Source organism: Lonchura striata, chromosome Z (genome assembly GCF_050655825.1).
Source record: "Lonchura striata isolate lonStrDom1 chromosome Z, ASM5065582v1, whole genome shotgun sequence".
Lineage (NCBI taxonomy): Eukaryota > Metazoa > Chordata > Aves > Passeriformes > Estrildidae > Lonchura > Lonchura striata.
Genome location: NC_140740.1, coordinates 25,003,045 through 25,023,395, shown reverse-complemented (window position 1 = coordinate 25,023,395; position 20,351 = coordinate 25,003,045). Strand labels below are relative to the sequence as shown.

General features: G+C 37.7%; 1 protein-coding gene across 1 annotated transcript in view; it reads left to right on the top strand.

The window, feature by feature from the left end:
* Positions 1–10,198: 10,198 nt before the first annotated feature.
* LOC146763737 (uncharacterized) overlaps positions 10,199–20,351 on the top strand; it is a 58,326-nt gene continuing 48,173 nt past the window's right edge. Inside the window, exon 1 of the mRNA XM_085567801.1 lies at positions 10,199–11,579. The gene's annotated coding sequence lies outside the window, so the exon portion shown is untranslated. The remainder of the gene's footprint in view (positions 11,580–20,351) is intronic.

The following is a 20,351-nucleotide window of genomic DNA, read 5'->3' as shown; positions in this document are numbered from 1 at the left end:
TCCTTGATATTTGTTCTGTAAGTGTTTTCTTTAAACATGTAGTGAGGCAGGTCCTTGCTTTGCCAGTAAGTAAGCATTTTCTCCATTCTCAAATCCTATGAATGACAGGAAAGGTCAAAATTGCTGCATAATCACTTCTCAGCCTTTTGAAATTAATGGCCTCATAGCTCACTATCAAATCAGCAATTTTTCTTTTTCTTAAGTGGAAAACACTGCATGGCTATAAAGAAAGTCTTTTACTAAGCTATTCTATTTTGAAAGATACTCAAGTGTTCTGGAAGTAAATCACAAATTTGTGTTCTCTGAAGCAATATAAAATCATATAACCATGTCTTTCTACTGGATACAGAAGAAGTGGTTTCAGTGTTATAGTAGAGACCTGTAAAGAACAAGTTAATGACCTCTGCATATTTAATATTTCATGAAAAAAAAAATCACACAGAGACATTCTCTAAACATCTAGTTCCTATAGTATTTTTGAATTACACATTTCGTTTTACAAGACCGCTTGTGGAAAATTGCTAACATGGACAAGGAAGCATGGGTTTTTAGTAAAGAATAAGGAAACATGAATGCTGTTCCTGCTGTAATTTTCCAAATGACCCTCAGCTATATCCTTAGCAATCATGCACTTTTAGTTGAACACACTGGATGTCTTTTCCCCTCATACTGTCTTTGCTTGTCTCACTCAGTAGCAAGCTGCTTGAAGCAGGCCAGTTCTCACCACGCACTATGCAGGTCCTGCAACAACGGATATCTGATTTTAATGATTACCAGATTCATTCAATGAATAACATCCAAAGTAAAGATGGAAGCATCACACAAAGAAACCAGCAAGCAATGCAGGAAAATGTTATAAAGGGAACAAAAATTTCAATCTTTTGGGCTTTGTGGGTGGAGGGGAAGGTAAACTGAGACATGATGTGAATGCTGGGGGTGGAATAAGTCTGTGCAATGAATGCAAGACATAAAAGACTAGACTCACAATACAAGAAGGGTCCAGCTTATTTTTTTCCCTTTTCTGCTGTTATTTATTGCAATGGAAGATGCCCCTGGGAATGCACTCCCCTTCTCCTACTACCAAACACAAGGAGGTTAAAAAAAATGAAATGAAATGCAAGCAGCTTCTCATAAATTTAAAGTTTGCTAGGCTTATGAAGTTGCAAGAGTAATGCATGCAAGTCTCCCAGTTTCCAACTATTGTAGGTTTAGGCACAAAATCAACATTTTCTGTAAAATTTGTTGGGAAATCACTTAGAGGTAATGTTCAATTTATTACTTTACAATCTAATTCCTTCCTAAAACCGAATTTAGTGCAAATTTTCTTTAATCACCACCCCTTCCTTCCCCCTCCCTCTGCACATGAGTGCTGCTATGAAAAACTGGAGAGGAAAAAAATATTCTGGGATAGCTTACACTTAAAGGCTGCAGACAAGTTTAGAAAACTTTGTTCCCAAGATGGAAAATGTTCTGCTGTCATTTCAATTATTTTTCACAGAAAATTTTCAGTGTGAGGTCAGAAATACCCACTGTTTTTCACTAATGCTTATGGTGACTTTGCTTGCCTAAGTGCTAAAGCATATTGCTGTGGTGAAACATCATGGCCTGTGAAGCAATAGAAAAACCAAATATCTTTTCTTATGTATGACATGCTACAAAACTGTCACATATAACAATGTTACCTCAGCTCTGAAGAGCTTGGAATATTCTTTTACACCACACTGGTTGCCTACCTTTATAAAGCAGTGGTTATTGCTGTGTTGCATCCAAATGAAAACATTTTGTTGCCTAATTAAGTCAGAATAAAAGTACTAATGTACTAAATGAAATGAAAATATCCATTCTATGTTCTCCTTGTCCCAGCCCTTGATTCTGTACTGAAGCTGGGGATATTATATGAAGGTTAAACAAAATATTTGGAGCAAAGTCTGCTTTTTATAAACCCTGTCTCTGTCTAACCTTTTCCTCTCAATAACATGAAGAAAAAATATACAGTACTGAATGTCTGGCAGCAGCTCCCAGCCACCGTGAGACAGTAACTCTGCTGCTAAATCACGTTAGCTGGAAGCTTGAAACAGTGAGATATACTTGAATGTTTCGTCTCTGTTTCCACACAGCAAAATTTGGTGCGAGATTTTTGCTTGAATTTCCCTTTGCACAAACCTTTCCCCATTATTTATGATGGCTATCCATATTTACAATGATGCTTTTAAAAGTGTTGGTGAACAACCTTTCTGTACTTGCTGTTGTTTCTTAATGGAAAGTTTCTGAAGCTGTTCCAAAGTCCTCTTTGGTTTGCCTGCCAGTGAAAGCCTCAACCGATCTTTGCTCTCTATTCCATTTTGTTTTGTTAAATTTAGTTCTGTTTCTTGATTAGGTGCAAGTGCTGAACAAGTTTTTCCTGGACAATGTGTGTTCACAAACATGTGCTTGTTGCAAGTTGAAACAAGCTACTGGATGTTTATTATCCCCTTTGTGGGCAAAGAAAATTAATAAATCAATGAAATAGGTGAAAACAATTTCAAAGGCAATATATACTGTGAAATCCTTCTCTGAGGCCTGATATAGTAATGAACAAATATATAGTTTTTTAAAGATATACGAAGCCTGTGGCTGCAGGATAGTTTTAAAACAGATAGATAATCATTGTTCAAGAAAATCAGCACTCTAATTCTGTCGTGGACCCAGAAAAGCACTCAAGTTGATGCTCAGTTTTAAGCTGATGTTAGGACACTGAGAATGTGTTTATTTTAGTTTTAGGGAGGACAGCTGTGTTTATTTCTTTTTTGCCTTAATATTGGGCAAAAGTGCCTTGAGCACTGGGATAGATGTTTTTGTTAACCCCCTAAATAAATCTAAACAATAATATACATTAATTAATTAATATATATAAACAATTAATACATAATAATTACGTATTAATTTGGCCAAAACCTTTTTCTCTTTTATCTTAGTAATCTCAGGAGCCATTCTTTCCTGCTTGCCATTGTTCCATGTATACTGTGATGAAATGTGTATTTCTTAACTACTCAATGAAAGCAAAATGCTTTTATGAAGTCTCTGCTTAAATTTGTAATGCTTTGCCTATTAATTTCCTGGCCTCTCAGTGCTTGCTTTTGGTAACAGCTGGCATTGCATTGCATAAAAAGCATGGCTCTAGCTCTATCTGCACCCAGAAGCAGTGCCTAAAAAGGGAAGCAAGGATCCGCCCTCCTTCAGCCCACACAACAAAAGTTGCTCATGAAGACTGCTGATAGTTTCTGAAACCAAGGGCCTGCTTTTGCTTTTCTGTTCTCTGCTCTGCTGTGTGCTGTAGCCCAGTGGAACTCAGTTGTCCTGTTCAGCTTCCAGGCCCTATTACACCATCAGACTAAGACTTGTTATCATCCAAATATCTTCTAAGGGCTGCCCACTGCCCCCTGCTCTTCCTTGCAGTCAAAGAAATGTTCCTCTGTGGTCAGAGATTGTGCTGGGATACTCAGAGGTCTGGGCCAGGTCCCATTTACTGTTGGACTGGATGATTTGAAGGGTGTTTTCCTGCCTAAATAAATCTATGGTTCTGTGATCAGTACTGCCAACATACTCAACTGTTCTTGACTGTCACTTTGTCCTGAGATAGATGTTTCTCACCCATTTTTAAATTAGAAGCACTCAGGTCAGGTCAGTGATTAAAGAAGTATATTGCATACATGTCTATATTTTGATCAAACATTTCTTTTGTGACTAGCAGATAACTTTCAGGTTTTCTACATATGCATGTGTCAGAGCTATTAAAGTAAATAAAAATACCTAAACTAGTGTAACAATAAGAAGAATTGGGTTATAAGTTTGCTTTCTACTGGACAAAGAAGGAAAAGCCCTCCAGAGCTAAATTTTCTGAGACAAGAGTCTCTAAATGTGATTTAGCAGCAGTACATAACTAGATTACATGAATGTTGGAAAAAATGCAATGTACCAGTGCTTAAAGGGCTTATGGGAAAACCACTTTTGATGTCCATATTCACCATCAACAGGTCTTAAGGACAGATATCATCCCTTGCTAGTGCTGAATGCAGCCAGTTTATTCCAGCTAAAGAACTGGCCCCAAAGCACCATTGATTCACTCAACTTTAAGAGAGGTTTACTTGTATTCATCAGGATCAAGAAGAGCTGGAACAGGGTGAGAAACAAGCCAGATCCTACACCTACTGACAGATGTTCCAGCAACCTCCTCACCTCTCTGCCTACAGAAGCCTATGGAAGAGGATAATGTAGCTCCTAAGTCTTAATTCTAGCCATTTAACCATGTCATCAGCTCTTAGGGGAGCTACTTCAAGTGTAGTCATATGAGCCCCAGAAATACATCGTTACCATGGTTTAGTGGCCAACAAGAACAGTAAAGGTACAGGAATTTCAGTCAGGAAACCCTTAGAGTAAAGCTGCTGTTATATTCCTCCTGACATTAATGGTGACCTCAGTAATTCAAGCAAAATTAAGCAGTGGCAGATCAAAGTCCTGCTGCTGTCTCCACTCTCTGAGCTCACCATTCAGATGCAGAGCTATTCTCAAATAAAAGCCAGATGTTGAACTGGCTCAATTTCCTGAATATCTGAGATGTCACTTTGAGACTGGTCCCAGTCCTGAAATTGAACCACCCTTTACAGTGAGATATCAAGACAAATAAAATAAAAAGGCACAGAGCAGTACTGATGGTGATGAGGACAGGTTATCTCTTAGAAAGTAGTCCTCTCACAAAGAAGGGGTAAAATTTCTGCAGGGAAAGTTGTTGTTTGTTCCTGTGCTGCATTACATCATCCTCTTTTAAACCAAGCAATCTGCAGAGCAGACACAGACAATGCTTCTCATGGCAAATAACACTAAACACTTGCAGGGTAAAATATACTGCTCCTGGTTGGAGGCAAATGGGGCAAAGACAGCCTTGATCCTAATTCTGGCAAGGGTGAATTTCTTGTATATTCTTCTGAGAATTAAAACTTGAAAAAAGTTAATAAAACCTGGAAAAAATCAAACCACCAATAAAAAAGAGGGTTTTTTTAAACTTTCTTTTGAAAGTATATTTCTGAAAATACAGCTTCATTTCGATTTGTAAGTTTAGATTTTCTGAAGATTTTTCTCTTTGCAGTTTTTATCCAGAAAGACTGGACTTCATTTTTTCTTTTGAAGTTTGAACTTTCCAGTAAAAGAACCTATCCAGCTTTTAATTCTGGAAATTCTGTTGTGATTTTGGCAGAAGAAGCTTCCATTCCTTTACAGTTTAGTGTGTGAATATCATGGAAGTCAGCACTCCTGAGTTATAACTTTGTGTCTCTAGAGAAACCATTAAAAAAACCTGATAAAATATGATTAAATCCATTTTGTCAGCTAATCTTCTGATTCTGCATCACTGCTTTATACAGACAAAACCACTCCAGCCCATATGAAATCAGCTGGTTTAAGCTGCAGAAAAGATATGTTGCCAGATCAAACACTTGATTTTAACACTGTCCTGCTAACACTCCCTCCTTGCATTGTTTTGGTGAGAGCTCAGCTTGAGACATCCACAATAGTTTTTGTCTAATAAAGAGCTGCTATCAAAATTTTAAAAATCAAGATTTGTCTTATATTTTCCAAATATGCAAACATTGTTTGGGATATATAGCTTTAAGTGTGGGCAGCAATTTAAATTTACTAACTGCCCGTCTTGACTACCCCAGAAAATGGTTTTATGTGGTTAAGACCCAGCCATTGGATTTCACTGTTAATTTGTTTGGTTGCTTTGGAGTCAGCGGAATGAATGGATGTACTCCTTATGTGAGAAAATGTACCTTTCACAGTTTGTTTATTCCTTGTGTCTGGCTCTCCTTATGAGATTCTCCTGTGAAGCCTGAATTTGAATTTCTAGCTTCACATTCATTTCTCTGGAAACTGACTGAGCAATAGAGGAGACTTAAGAAGGGGTGGCAAAGCCTTGTACACAGCCCCATCCAGTTGCAGGATTAATAGCAGAGAAAATGACAATTGCTCTGTCAAGAAAGTGCTTGTTTATAAATATTCCTTCTTTCCAGCATGAAAGTACTTTCATGCATGAAAGTAATTTTAAAATTGCTTCTTTTCAAATTTAATTATGTTTAAATCTATGAGATCATTAAAAATTACTGCAGTTCTGTTGGTCTTCAATTCTTTAAAATTTAAATTCTTTATGAGATCTGGAAGAAACCCAGCTCCAAACTACAATAGTAAATATTAAAAGCTATCAAAACAGAAATCATATGTCATTGGTTTTCATTGTGCTAATGGCTTCTCATGGAGCCAGAATTTGCCCACACTCTATTTTAAAGACAGACAGATGCAAAAAGTATGGAAAGAAAACTCTGTGTCCTTTCCTGGAGGGGAGAATAATATGACAGTAGAAAAACCAGAATACCCTCATGCCTTTTTTGATACTCTCCTTTTCTAAAAAAGTCTATTTTTTCCCCATTTCACTGCATCACTATGCTCCCAGCCCCCACCTGTCTCCTAACAGGCAAGGATTGGCCATGCCCAGGTGAAGGTGACATCTCTTAGGGTTCCAGCCTGTGCCCTAGAAATTTTTGACTGGAAGAGTTTTTCCTGTAATGCTAAAGGCCAAATACTCCCTCCCATTCCTCATTTGCCCACAAAATCCTCAAGGGCCAAAGGACAAGGTAATTCCTTCAAGCTTTGGAATTGTGATTCAACCTACCTGCAAATGCACCAAGAGCAGGGAGGACTGGGGACCTGCCTTATTACTGGAGAAAGTGATTTCCTCACTTTCTTCAAATGAGGAATATATTTAACTTTAAAAAAAGGACTTATTTTTATAACTCATTTTTTCACATGTACACTTTTTCAAAGCAAGTAATATATTCCAGAATACAAAAGAAACTGTACAGTATTGCAGTTTTTCATTTAGAATTATTTTAACAGAAGGAGCATCTGAATATGATAATAATAAAATCTTGCTATACAGCCACATAATATGCCAAGTGTTGAACATACAGTTGACTCAAAGCAGTAGTAGAAACATTTAAGTTACTCCTCAAAACTTTTGAATTGTCAGGGAATTACATAGATAATTGTAATTTTGCTGTGCTTATGAGCTTTTGCCTCACTAATAACAAAAATGCATATTTTCATTGCTGTAATGACAACTGGGTTAATGAAGTGTTGTGAAAAATACTGGGAATGGTATCACTGTGCAACACCATTCAAAAGTGAAGTGTGGTATCAGTACAGAACCACCACAGTGATTCTGTCTCTGAAGTGCTTTTCCCTCAGAATAAAAAGGCAAACAAGGGTCCAATTTTAGTTTAATTTATTTAAATTTAATACTATTGAATTATTTTTCCTTTCTTTTTCTCCATATTTAATACTTTTCAGCACAGACTCATAAGAGAAAGAATGATGAACAAGAATCCTGATCTCCAAAGGCCTCGTGGCATTTTCCAGAACCAGTTTGGGCTAGGACAACTCAGCAAACTCCCACACTGATCCCAAGTCCGTTCTGCCTGGGAGGATCAGCACTGGTATATATAATGCCCCCAGCACAGCACAGCAATATGAGAGGAGGAAACTCTTGACCTGCAGATACTTTTAGCCTCTGCTAAGGATTGTGATGTCTGCAGCAGCAGCAGGAGTCACTTTGAGCTTCACTTGCATCATCACTTTTTCTGTGGCCTACTTCCTGATCCTTCAGGAAAAAAATGAAAATAATTAAAAAGAAATAAGAATTTCAATGGGCAACTCACCAAAGGCTGACCTCCAAAAGCCCTGTGGCACACAGTGGGAATTCCTACTTATGTCAATGCACAAAATTGAGAACATACCTGAATGCAGTACAGAACTCTCAGGGAGAATGTTTCTTCGGTATCTGTATGTTTCTCTGAAACCAAATTCAAATGCTTCAAAACAAGATAACAATCTTCTGCTAATAGAGGTATTGTAAAGTTAAAAATATCATCAGGGAACCTCACACAAAATCTAGCCCTTCTTCTTTCTTTTCCTGTGCTTCATGCTCTGTGAAGATATATGTATTACGAAGCATTTGGACTTGTTTGATTTCAGAGTATAAGTCAGAAATTAACTAGCATTGAGTCTTTGAAAAGGTCCTTGTTGAAAAGCAGCAGCATTAATTCAGAATAAGAAAGCCTCACAGTAAGTTTTGTAGCTTAAACCCAAACCGGCTTCCCATATCAAGAAATATACAGATAATGAACAAGGGAAACATTTGCCCTGACAATTCTGTGCTGCATTGAGGTATGTTATTGATTTTGTGCATTGACATAAGTAAGGATTCCCACTGTGTGAATACTTGGGCTTGTGACTTTAATCTGCAGCACACATGTGTGATGATTTAATGGGCCTCCTGTTTAGTTTATAGCCCATCTACTCACTCAGAAGCAGAAAGTAATGATCACAACCCAGGACAGTTGCAAAGCATATGTGGAAGATTTTTCAGCCCTAAGGCTCTAATCTCTGCTGTTAATCACCACTGCCATGTGGTAAGGCTGTTACCATCCCTGACTCTGAAGCATAATTCACAAACTCCTTACACATGGTTTATGAGGCAAACCTCTACAAAGCTGTGCTGCTTTGTTCTGCAGGCAAGAAGATGCATCAACCTTTACTTCCCCTCTTTTCTTGCTGTGCCCAAGAGAAAATTGTCAATGTTCATTTATGAAATAGTAATTGAATTCTTCTTCTGGTGATTAAAGAAATTAACAGATGTTGACAAGTACATCTTAAATGAAGACAAAATGCTGACCAAACCAGAGTCAGGTGGAGGGACCAGTGTTACCTCCTGATGCAAACTACAGACTCCAGATGAATCCCAGATACTTGCTGGAATATGCACAAAGTGCACTGTTTTTATTATCACTGTGTGGTTATCTCAGCGGTATGTCCAATAGAAAATGATGAAACTTGCTTTTAAGCTATTTATCAGATGAAGAAACAAACCAAAAAGCTTAGGAGTTTAGAAGGTGTCTTAACTGACAAATGAGAATTTTAATAGGAATTACATTGAAAATTCTATGAGTTTTAGAATAATTCTTTTTGAAGAGGCCCTTTGTTTATTTTATTTACTTTTTTTTTTGTTTCTGTTCATTCTCTGTCGTCTTTCTAACTAGGATCTAGCATCTCATTACAAGAAGAGTATGACAACTGTGAGGAGGAATCAAAGCTATTATTTCTGAGGTGCACTAAATTTTAATGTGAAATGGTCACTTTGAGGAAAATTCAATTCTATATCAGTTAAAAATAGTTGCTTCTCTAAGTTTGCCAGGAAACAAATGTGTTTAAATTTAAAATATTACTACGGTTGATGACTAATTTTTGTCCTGCTAAAATATGGCTTTTATGGAATTGCAGCCTACAGAACCTGGGCACATTCTTGTGAACAAGTCAAATTAATTGTGGGAGCTGTAAACAGGAAAACAGGAATTTTGACAATACAAAGCAATACAAGGTTCCTCCTTGTTATGACTGGAAGAGATCTGTTGATTTACTAGCAGGGAATGTGTTCTGTAAATTTCACAGTTATTTTTACTAATCAGAGAAAACAGACACATTTTTTTCATTTTTATTATTATTTTAATTTTTTTTAATTACTACTCTACACAGATCTCCACCCATATCTTGAAAATCTGCTGCAATACTTAAGCTGGAGCACACACTTAGGCACCAGGAATGTATTTTGGAGAGCAAAGCTTTTATAGAGGAAAGGCTGACATACTCCAAACTATTCAGAGCAAATGCAATGGAATAAGGAAAAGAGAAAACATGCAAAGAACAAAATGTATTCTTACAAGAAACTCCACATGAAACTGCATCCCAGTTAATACTGGGTAATACCAAGAAAAAGAAATATAGCTTATTATTTTCTTGCCCACTGATACTTTAAAGTTAAATGTCACTCCAATGTTTGGGGTTTTTGCACAGATACCCTTTAGCAGAATGATCATCTTAGGGTTTATTTTCCATGACCAGTATGCCTGGAATTTGATTCTTTCTTCCTGTTGTGCGATTTACAGTCAAGCTGCAGATTTTAGCCCAGTTCATCTTCCAAGATTTCTGGGGCAAACCTTACCAATGAGAAGACTGGAATACTTTCTGCTTATGTTTTATGTTATTTCATCTTCAGCTTCAAGGTGCTCACTCATCAGGTAGAAAACTACAAAACTGCAGCAGTGTCCATTTAGAGCTTGACTCAGATTTTTAAATAAAAAATTTATTAAGAAGTAAGTGTGCAAATGTTTGTTGGTAGCAAGAATTTAATAATACTCAGAATCAAGGATTCAACCAGAAAAATATTTAAAACTCCAGCCTTCTGTTCATTGGCTGGTTCAAGTCATCAAGACTGTATTAAAAAGAAGGACAAAAATTCAAATGTTTGTAGATTTATTTACTTCATCCTCTAGCATTCACATACTTAGCCTGAGGAAGACAGTAAGAGCTACAATTCTGTTAGAATTTTAAACCAGTATTTAGAAAATAATCATTCTCTATGTTTGCATCTTGTGTTTTGGGATATTTTAGTTAATTTCTACAGAGATAATCAATTAAATATTTAGTTTGAGGAATACATTTTGCATGTGCTAGTTCTCCCCAGGGGGATAGTGCTATTTATATTTCTACATTCTTTCACTTCTATGAAAGGAGTGAGCTAAATACAGCAAGGGAGAAGCATGTTCCAGGCATTGTGGGTCTTAGCAAATTCTCAGCTTCCAAATCACAGCAAACCCTTGGGAATGCAACTGCCCGAGTTAAAGTCAGCCTTACATGGATGATTTTGAAAGCAGATTATGGGTAAATAGCCAACTACAGCTGCGGGAGAAAGAAATCTCCAGGAGTTTATAGGACAACTGAGTCTTGGCTGGAGAAAAGTAACGTAAGAGTGTTCTGCCTCGCTGTGAGGATGGGACTAGGCCTGCTGGCAAAGTCACCACTTGCTGATCCCTTCTTCATGCCTGTGCTGTGTCCAGCTGGAGACCCACCTGTGCAGGATTTTGGTTTTCCGTCACTGGCAGGTAACCAAGCCCACAGGATGTGACACAAACAACCAAACTTGGACAATGCTGCCACGGCAGTGGGAAAGGAAGTCAGAAGATAATGGATTAGCAATTCCAAGGAGAGGTTACTCCCATTAGTCATGGAAACTATTTTCCATAGCATTCAGGGCCATTAATAACATTATTAATTACACGAATTAACAGCCTTCCATGGTAATATGAATTATAATTAGTATGAACATTTCGCTAATTAAAACTTGAGTTAACCCCAGTATCAGCTAATTAAATTAGAACCATAATCAGTTTACTTTAGAGACAAACATACAAAGCTATTTCTGCCCATCTGACCTTGCATCCCCTCCTCCCCAACTCCCCCCTGCCCCTGAGTCTGTCACTAACCATGACTCTCCATGGTGCCATTTCATAGCAGCCCTGTGCAAAGATTTCTTGCGTTTACAAGTTGTTCTCAGATGATTGGCCTGCTTAGCTGTGCAATCAGTTTCTTGCTGGGAATACAGGGTATGGCATGAGGTGATTTTTCTGGTAAAGAGGGATATCTTCAGAAGTAACAAGGTAAGCAAACAAGAAATGCCTTCTGTTGTCAGAGATACATTAACAATTCTGGTTTTGTGTTGAGTTACTTTTTGTCACTGTTGTTGTTTTTATAAATTGGAATAGTGGTGTTAGCCAAAGGTGTGTATTTACAGCCACAATCAAACCATGCTATTGGTGAACTTTGTAGAATTGTTTGGTACTGAGGCCTCCTTTTGTTCATCAAGCCAATGGGCACAGTTTCTTTTCTCTCAACACTTTTCCACCTTTGTGTTTTTCTTCCTTTCACTGCTATCCTCTAGGAGCAGTATTCAGAAGCATCAAGGGAAAATAATTCATGTTGTATTCCCATCCTGGTTCTGACACTTACAGGATTCTATCTCACTACTAATTTCATCATACTTGAATCAAGACAGTAGTGACAAACACATTGATAAAATGTATGAGTGTGCACAAAAGTGTTATTTTCAATTTCTCTTTTCTCAACACTTTAGAAATAACCACAGAATAATAATTGCCCTTTCTGTTGAATTATATTTTTTAAACATTAAAAAATTGCAGAATATTTGGATATGCTTATTACACAGAAGCAAAAGGAGCATTTTGAGACTCACATCATTAATATTATTTTTTAATAATCACAATCAGTCAGCTTTTACAGCTGTTGGTTCAGAGAATTAATAGCTGTTGGCTTAGGTGTCACTAATAAAACAATCAAATTGTCCCTTTTTATTTACTTGAGGTCAGTAAAAGAGTACAAGTGTAGTCTCTAAAACATTACAGCTATACTGCATTTCAGAAGAGTATTGGAAGTGGAAAAGCCTCATATTTTTCAAAGACAGATACTTTTTACTTATCCAAAAGAAAGTAATTTCTCCCATTTTTTAAAAGAAAAATCAATCTATGTTCTATTCTCTCATGATCTGACCTGTTCTACTGAGCTATAGTGCTTGAAATGAAGTGCACAGTGAGTAAAGGTATGAGGAAAAAGAACATGTTGTTCCAGGAGCTCTGAAGTGAGGAAGATTTTAATCTTAGAAGCCATTTAGATGCCACGGATATAGTTACCATAACACTGAGACAGTGTCAGGTGTAATAAGTGCTTCTCCTAGGTGATCAGGAAAACACTTATCTCTTTTCCATCATGCCAAGAAAGCACAATTAAATCATAGACATGCCTGGGCAGATCCCTGTGTGTACAGTCATGGTCTGTAAGCACAAACAACTGCCCAAGCACAAAGTTTTCTATTGAAACCAAAGCCTTGAAGAGGAGCAAGGACATGGGACTGCTGCAATATATTACTGGGGGAACTGCATGGAGGGCATGCTGTCCTTGAGGAACAGAGCACTTCTGTGTCTGAGCATTACTCCTTTGTGAGTTTCACCCAAGTTTTGATCATATTAATGTCACCATCAGTTTGTTTAAGGAGATTTTTCATGGGATGCATTGAAGTAAAAGCCTCATGTCACACTGGGTGTACCTGAGCAATAACTGGCCTGAAGGTGTGGTGCTCTAGGCTGTCTCTCCCCTACTGACTTTGAGAAAAAATATTTAGAGATCATTATCAATGTTTGTCAGTAAAATTGCTCTGATTTCACATTGTACCAACACATCATGACTTGAAAAAAAACAGCCTCGAAAGGATTTTTGTGTGCAGTTTCCTTTGCTTTCTGAGTTGGATAAACAGTTCAATGTATGTGCACCGGGTTATTAATATCCTCTTTGTCTCCCTTTGCCCATTTATGCTAAAAGCAGTGGAATTTAGACCTCTCACACAAAATGGAAATGTCTCTGGGTGGGAACTGACAGATCTGAGTATGACTGTTCTGCCATTTTGAGCATATCTCACACTGTTCACCCTGATGACAAACAAGGGTTTTCAAGCAATTACGCTTGCTTCTGTCCATTGCCCAATTTAACAGCCATAAATGTCAAGAAGAAGAACTCCTATTATTTCACTGATCTCAGCACCCCAACCCTTCTCTTGTAAACACCTACTCCCTCAAGTGTTTTTAATTCTGAGTTAAGAATTCCTTACAGAGTGTTAAATGCAAGGACTTAGGCAACCTTAACTTTGGACAGCATAAAATTTGGGTTATGATTGTGAAAATGGGCATGTAAGTCAGGAAATCAGATATATTTATCCTTTATAATGATGCTTTTCACTAGCTCTATAAAGCTGGCAGAACCTTCCCTTAAATGCTAAAAGGGAATTAGAAGTAAGTATTACTCAAAACAATGAACTGTTTCAAAGCAAAGCTGAATTCCTTGAGGTTAAGCAGAAGTAAAACTGGCAATAGGAACAGAGTTGAGAGGTTTAGATACACTTGTTGTTTTGGCTGGTGTCCAATTATTAAAAAACACTGTTCCTGAAACTTGGCAATTAGTGATGGTAGAAGTAATTCCACAAAGAGATGATGGGATTTAGACAAATAGCGAGGAAGTGGGGAGGAGTAGGGGAAAGTTTTGAGCTAAACAACCTGCAGACAGACTTCCTTCAGTATACAGGTATTTATTTTTTTGCAAGGATGAAGTAAAAAGTAAAGAACTCATTCACTTTGATTTTCTTCTAAGAGCATATCCAAAAGTTGTACAGCTGTTTTAAATGTTCATGATGGTGAAACACCCCATTTGAGACAGCCATAATTCTACCTCAAAGAAAAAAGTCATTTCACAAAATCTCATGTAGTGACCAGACTGAAGAGTTACAGCACAAGTCACGTTACTGTTTTAAGTTGCAGAAGAGGGGTTGAGTGTCATCCTTAGTTCAGTGCAATGTGTCCCCTCGTGGGCAGGGAAAGCTGGGAAGCAGAGGGAGGGTGGTCATCAGAGGAACAAATAACCTGCAGGGAAACTATTTGAGGATTCTTACAGTTTTCCAGCCCAGGAAACCTGTCAACACAGTATTGAAGTATGCAATCACTTTGCTGGCCACTCCAGCAGCACCACTCCTGGGTACCATATTGTAAGATATACTATTAAAAGGAAAAATGAGAACCTGCTTCTCTCTCAGGCATCAGTTTGGCTGTCACACATCTAAGTTGGCCTTTATGGAGCAAAAAAATGACTGCTGCAAAGACAGATGTCTGCAGGCATTAGCATAAAGGTAAGTTTCACACCAAAGTCAGCAATCTCTGTTCTCTTTTGCATCTCTTGTTCATATGTTCAGTAAAATTACAAAATGTGGAAAAGACCTTGGAGGACTAGGCCATCTGTCCTTTCTTAAGACACAGCCTCCCAGATTCAGCTGAATTTATACTGTTGGGTAGGTGAGACTGGAGGACTGCTTGGATCAACTTCTCTAAAAGCTGTCAAAACACACCTCTGTTCAGGCAATAGAAGGAACTAAATAGAAGCTCAATAGAACTCAGGAGGAAGTAAAGGGAAAATATGGACCTTTTCAGGTATTTCCATATTTCTTTTCCCATCATGGACTCCTTTGTTTCTCTAGGTATGAGTATTTGCCCAGTTTTTAGTTCAGTTGTACCTTATATTAATATATTTTTCTTCCTGCCTGAGGAAAATTGTTATTATAATTAGCATAATAATAACATTTAATAAATTTAATAATAATTTACTATTTTATTATCTTAATAATAAATTATTTAATAATAAATTATATAAATTATATAAAATATATATAATAAATTTTATATATATATATATATATATATATATTTTTTTTTTTTTTTTTTTTTAATGTGTAAGACACATCAAAGAGAATGACCTTGAGCAGGGTGTGCTGTCTTAGAAACCATAGTTTGCAACTGCTGGTCTGCTGGAACTCAGGGTCCTCCACAGGACCGGACTGTCTTTTTTACCTCTAAACGTATATATCTGGATACCAGCATATAGCTGAAGATATCCAGAGACAGCTAACTTTACTGGGCAAATGAAAAGCCACATGGATATTGAGTACTGGAAGCTGAAACAAATCAGTGAAGGAAAGAGGAACATTACATTTGTTCAGTTTTTAAAATATGTGTGCCTAGTTTAGGCTTGTCTCTTCTGTGATGTAATCTTATGTCTTTCCTACATCTCATCTACTCAGATTTTAAATTCCATGAGAGGCTGTAACACAGTAGTGCAGGAGAGCCTGGACTACATCAGACTGAGGGTCCATCTACTCTGCTGTCATTCAGTGGGGGACTAAGTGAGAGTGAAAATAAATACAGGAGCAAAGGTCATTTAGAGCAGCAGCCTCCCAGGCAACATCTACTTTCAGCTCAAGTCAAATGCAAACTCTCTGCTTGTGGTAAATCCTCTGCTTCCATGAACCATGAACAATCTGCCCTTAAAACCCCACCAGCTTTCAAAAGCCATGTTCTTCAAATTTCTGTGCACATCTCACAACTTCATATTTTGAGGGAAGCTCACAGATACCCTGGTGAGGCTTCTTTCATAGCAGAAGTGTGTGCCAAACATGACCTGTCTCCTCTGAGCCAGTCTGCCTGGGAAACATCCATTCATTAGTTATAGCCTGAAACTGTGCCTTCCAAAGATAAGGAAGCATCCTGACATTGTCACAAAGCATGAAAGGGGAGATACTTTGATGCTTTTAATTCCACCTAGGCCAGTGATGTGTCATGTCTTCTACTCCAAATGTGTCCCATGGAGAGAAAAGATGGGAAGAGCAAATTCCGCAGACTGTAACAGAATGGGTGTAAAAACCTCCTTGGTATCCTGGTCTTTGGACTTTAGGGACCTTTTTCATACAGGTGGAGGATCTGGACTCAACAAGCTTAGTAGCAAAATAGTGGAATCTACACAGGGAATTCTCTCCTATTGAATAACACTTTCAGAAAGAAAAAAAGCAAAACTGGATGCTCTGGATGGCTGTTGTCATGGTTGACACATGCAGACTCTTTTTGTAGAGAATCAAAATTTTTTCCCCAGGAGGGTACTAGTTTTCATAGCTAAGGGAGGAGGAAGGTGTTGTATATATGATGCAGCATATTCTGTTAAGGCTTTGGGGAGCAGGGAAAGGCTGGCTATGTGCTCAAGAAGGGTCTTACACCTAAAAAGGCACAGAAAATGGGAGAAAATATATAAATGTGACCCTATTCAAAGGCATAGCTACTGTTTGCCATGTGCTTCCAGAAAGGAAAGAGTGAAATTGCAGGAAGGAAGAGAAAGCAGGTCTCCAGTTACTTTTGTGGAAATTGTTTTAACTTTTTATGTTCTTGGCAGTAGCCTGTCACATGTCAGATCTCATCACTGAATTCCTTCAATGATGTTCTTCTCATGGTCTTAGACCAAACTACACCAGACTTCTGTGTTAATTTAGGCTGTAGGCTCCCAGTGCTGTCAGTGTAATGGCTTTCACTGGCACTGACTTAAATTTAAAATATCACACTTTTGATTTACACACAATTTTATATGTCTATATAGGTTGAAGAAGTCCTTATGTTAAATAGAATGCTGTATAAATTGTCTCTATTTGAGCTATTATGAAGCTAGTCCCATTTTATGACTTCAAATACTTTCCACATTATCACATATTTTGGACTGCAAACCCACAGGAAATTAGTAATTATTTTTAACAGTTGAAGTTTCCCTTTTATTTTTTTTTTTTTTTTGAGGGTTAGGGGGAAGTATGAGAGGGGAGGGGGGGAAAGATAAAATATATACATTCCCTCCCCCAACCCCTTGAATTATATATAGAAAGTTTTTACATTGTCCAGGAACATAGAGGCAAAAAAAGAGTTTAAAAGAGTTAAAACTGCTATTGTGAACTCAGCACTTATATACTAAATTATCTGACAGAAATATTAACATCTGGAAAGAAATATGTCTCTTTTTTGTTGTTAGTCCCTTTGAAAGAAGTCATTACATTATTTATCTTTCTAAAGATTTAATATAGTTCAAAAATGAATCAACACATGATGGAGAAATTACTTAGGTTCAACATCTTATGCTGCATGGAAATTTGGACTACATGATCATAAAAGCTCTTTCTGAAATTCAAAATTTATAAATAGCTACCTGCTTCTAGTGATTTCTTAGGATTGAAATTTGGCTTGTTGGATATGTGTGTCAGCATCAGAGTAGATGGCCTATTCAGGCAGACACATACATATCTGGCACTGGTTGAATGTTGGCTCAACATTTTTTAGGGTCAAAAAGAGCGTAAAATAATGGTTTTGGTCTGCTTGAGGTTCTGCACAAGTTAAATGCCAGTTACATAAATCTGTACTACTAGACATTAAATCTGTCATCCTGTGAAGTGTATTCTATAGTAATAGTTGTAAAATTACACACACTATAATCACAATATAGTATTGGGTATGGTGTGGCATGGCATGGCATGGCATGGCATGGCATGGCATGGCATGGCATGGCATGGCATGGCATGGCATGGTATGGTATGGTATGGTATGGTATGGCATGGCATGGCATGGCATGGCATGGTATGGTATGGTATGGTATGGTATGGTATGGTATGGTATGGTATGGTATGGTATGGTATGGTATGGGTAGAAAAGCATGACTAGAAAAATGCTGAGTATATACATATATTTTCTATTAAAGACATTATAACAGTCTTCTCTTCAAAGCCCAGCAGTTAATTATGGTTATAGTGTCTTAAGTATTCTGGGATTACACACCACTCTGGAGAGGAAGAGAGCTTTAGGTGACTTCGCTTGTTTTGCTTTCTCTTTTCTGGCGGTGGAGAAAGGATGAAGCTGATTTGTTTAAATGCTGTAGAGATAACCAAGCTATGACTAAATTTCAGAGCCATTTGCCAAGCTCTGCTTTTGAAACAATGCAAACAAGACTGACTGCAAATTAATTCTATTTATGTTTTATCACAGAGAAAAAACATTCTTAGTAAGAGAGGAATCAAGACTGAAATAATACTTCTGGTCTTTTAGAAAACAGCAAATATTTTATCTCTTCTCCATAGGAAAAATATAGTCATTTTGAAATGAAAGAAAACTTTAGAAAGAGATGTACAAATGTTTGTGGCTTTGCAAGTGAAGAAAAACCTTCAATTCTTTTCATATGTGTATTTTCCTGAAAGTGAAAGCCCACTTTCTGTAGGACTGATGTCACCTACACCTCTCATGACTCATACTTCTGCAAATACAGAGGTTAGTACAATTTTCCCGTTGATATGTAGATCCATATTGAAGTTCTGGCTTGAAAGTCCCTTCTTAGTAATAAACCACAACTGTTCTTAACACTTGTGGTTGAAACACACCTAAACTTAGAAGAGCTCAGATACCCAGAGCAGGAGATTATAAAGTTTGCAGTGCACCAGAGAGTGAAACTGACTATTAGAGACTTATGGTGGAGCATAGGAAAAATCAGAAGAAAAAGTTTTGCTTCCAGAAATTGCAGAGAGCTGGAAATTCACTGGCATTTAGGATTGCCTTAAACTTAATACCTCCACCACACTTTTCCTGTCTTTCTTTTAAGTTTCAGAGGATACAATATTCCTCAGGTTTGGAGACATTTTGCTCTCTGTGTTGATACTCAAGAAAAATTTAAAATCAATCCCAGAGGCCATTTGTAGCAGGTTCCCTGAATAAAGAGACAGAAGCAAAGATGAACTGGGCTAAAAATTGAAGTTTGTGCCTCCTCTTCCTTTTTATGCAAAACGGAAAAAAATAATAGCTGATTGCTGACAGCAATTTCACCTCTGAAATGCACTTGGATTTTATATCATTTTAGGAGTGGGATTGATGGTTAAAATTAATTACCTTGCTGATTGGAGAGGAGGAATTTCTCCAGAGCTCTGGATTAATGGGTCCCCTCTGTGCACAGTGACAGAGCCAAGCCTGAGTTTTCCCACTGAAGCTGGGCTGTGTTTGGTCTGATGGGAAGCACTTGTGTCTTGCAGGCTGCTAGACACACCAGAGGTACAGGGCTGGAGTAGTGGCAATTAGGAAAGACGGCTGCTCCTCTTGGGAAATGTTTCGCTGAATGAAAATGTACTGTTCAGCCTGCAGACATTTCTCTGATTTAGAGCTTCACCTATTATATTAGGATGGAGGTCCTGGCAGAGATCTCATGTCCTGGCTCTCTTTAGGTGCACATTTCCTGGCACAGACTAAGGATATGATGATTTCAACTCAATGTCTTCTCAGACTGTGATTTTTCTTACTCTTAGTGTCACAGATACTGCATTCCTTGGCCCTAATCAGTTATAAAACCTGTGACCCAAGATAACGGAGAAGGGAATTTATCTCCAAACTCTTCTGTTACATACCTATATTTTGCTACAGGTTGTTGTGAATGTTTTTAGTGGCTTTGGTTCTTGGGAAGTTATTTTTAAAATACATACCAAGCATGTAACGTGTTCTCAAATAAAACCTTCAAGCATATTCTATAGACCTGAAAATTACTCTGGAAAGCAACTGTGACCTGCTACATGGAAATTACTGCTTTTAGCTCTGCCTTGAAAATGGATTCATTGAGAAACAAGATAGAATGTCAGTGTCTGTGTGTGCAGGCACTCCAAGACTCCCCTGGTTTCTCTTTACCCCCAGGTTCTGAGATAAGTGCTTGTGTGAACACAGAACTGCTTTCCCATATTTCTGGCTTTTTAGGTAATGCAGCATCATGATCTGTGCATGCAGACCAGCAAGACACCATAAAGTTAAAGGAGCACCTTGCTCTGCACATTGATCAGACTTCTGGGTTGCAAGAGAGTTTCTCACATCAAGCCATTTCAAATACACTGAGAACAACTTCAGAGGAATCTTCTCTTTGGGTTCTCTCAAAATGCTCTACAATTAGGCCTGATCCTGACCCTCACTTTGATAAGGTGCCATGCAGGTCCAACT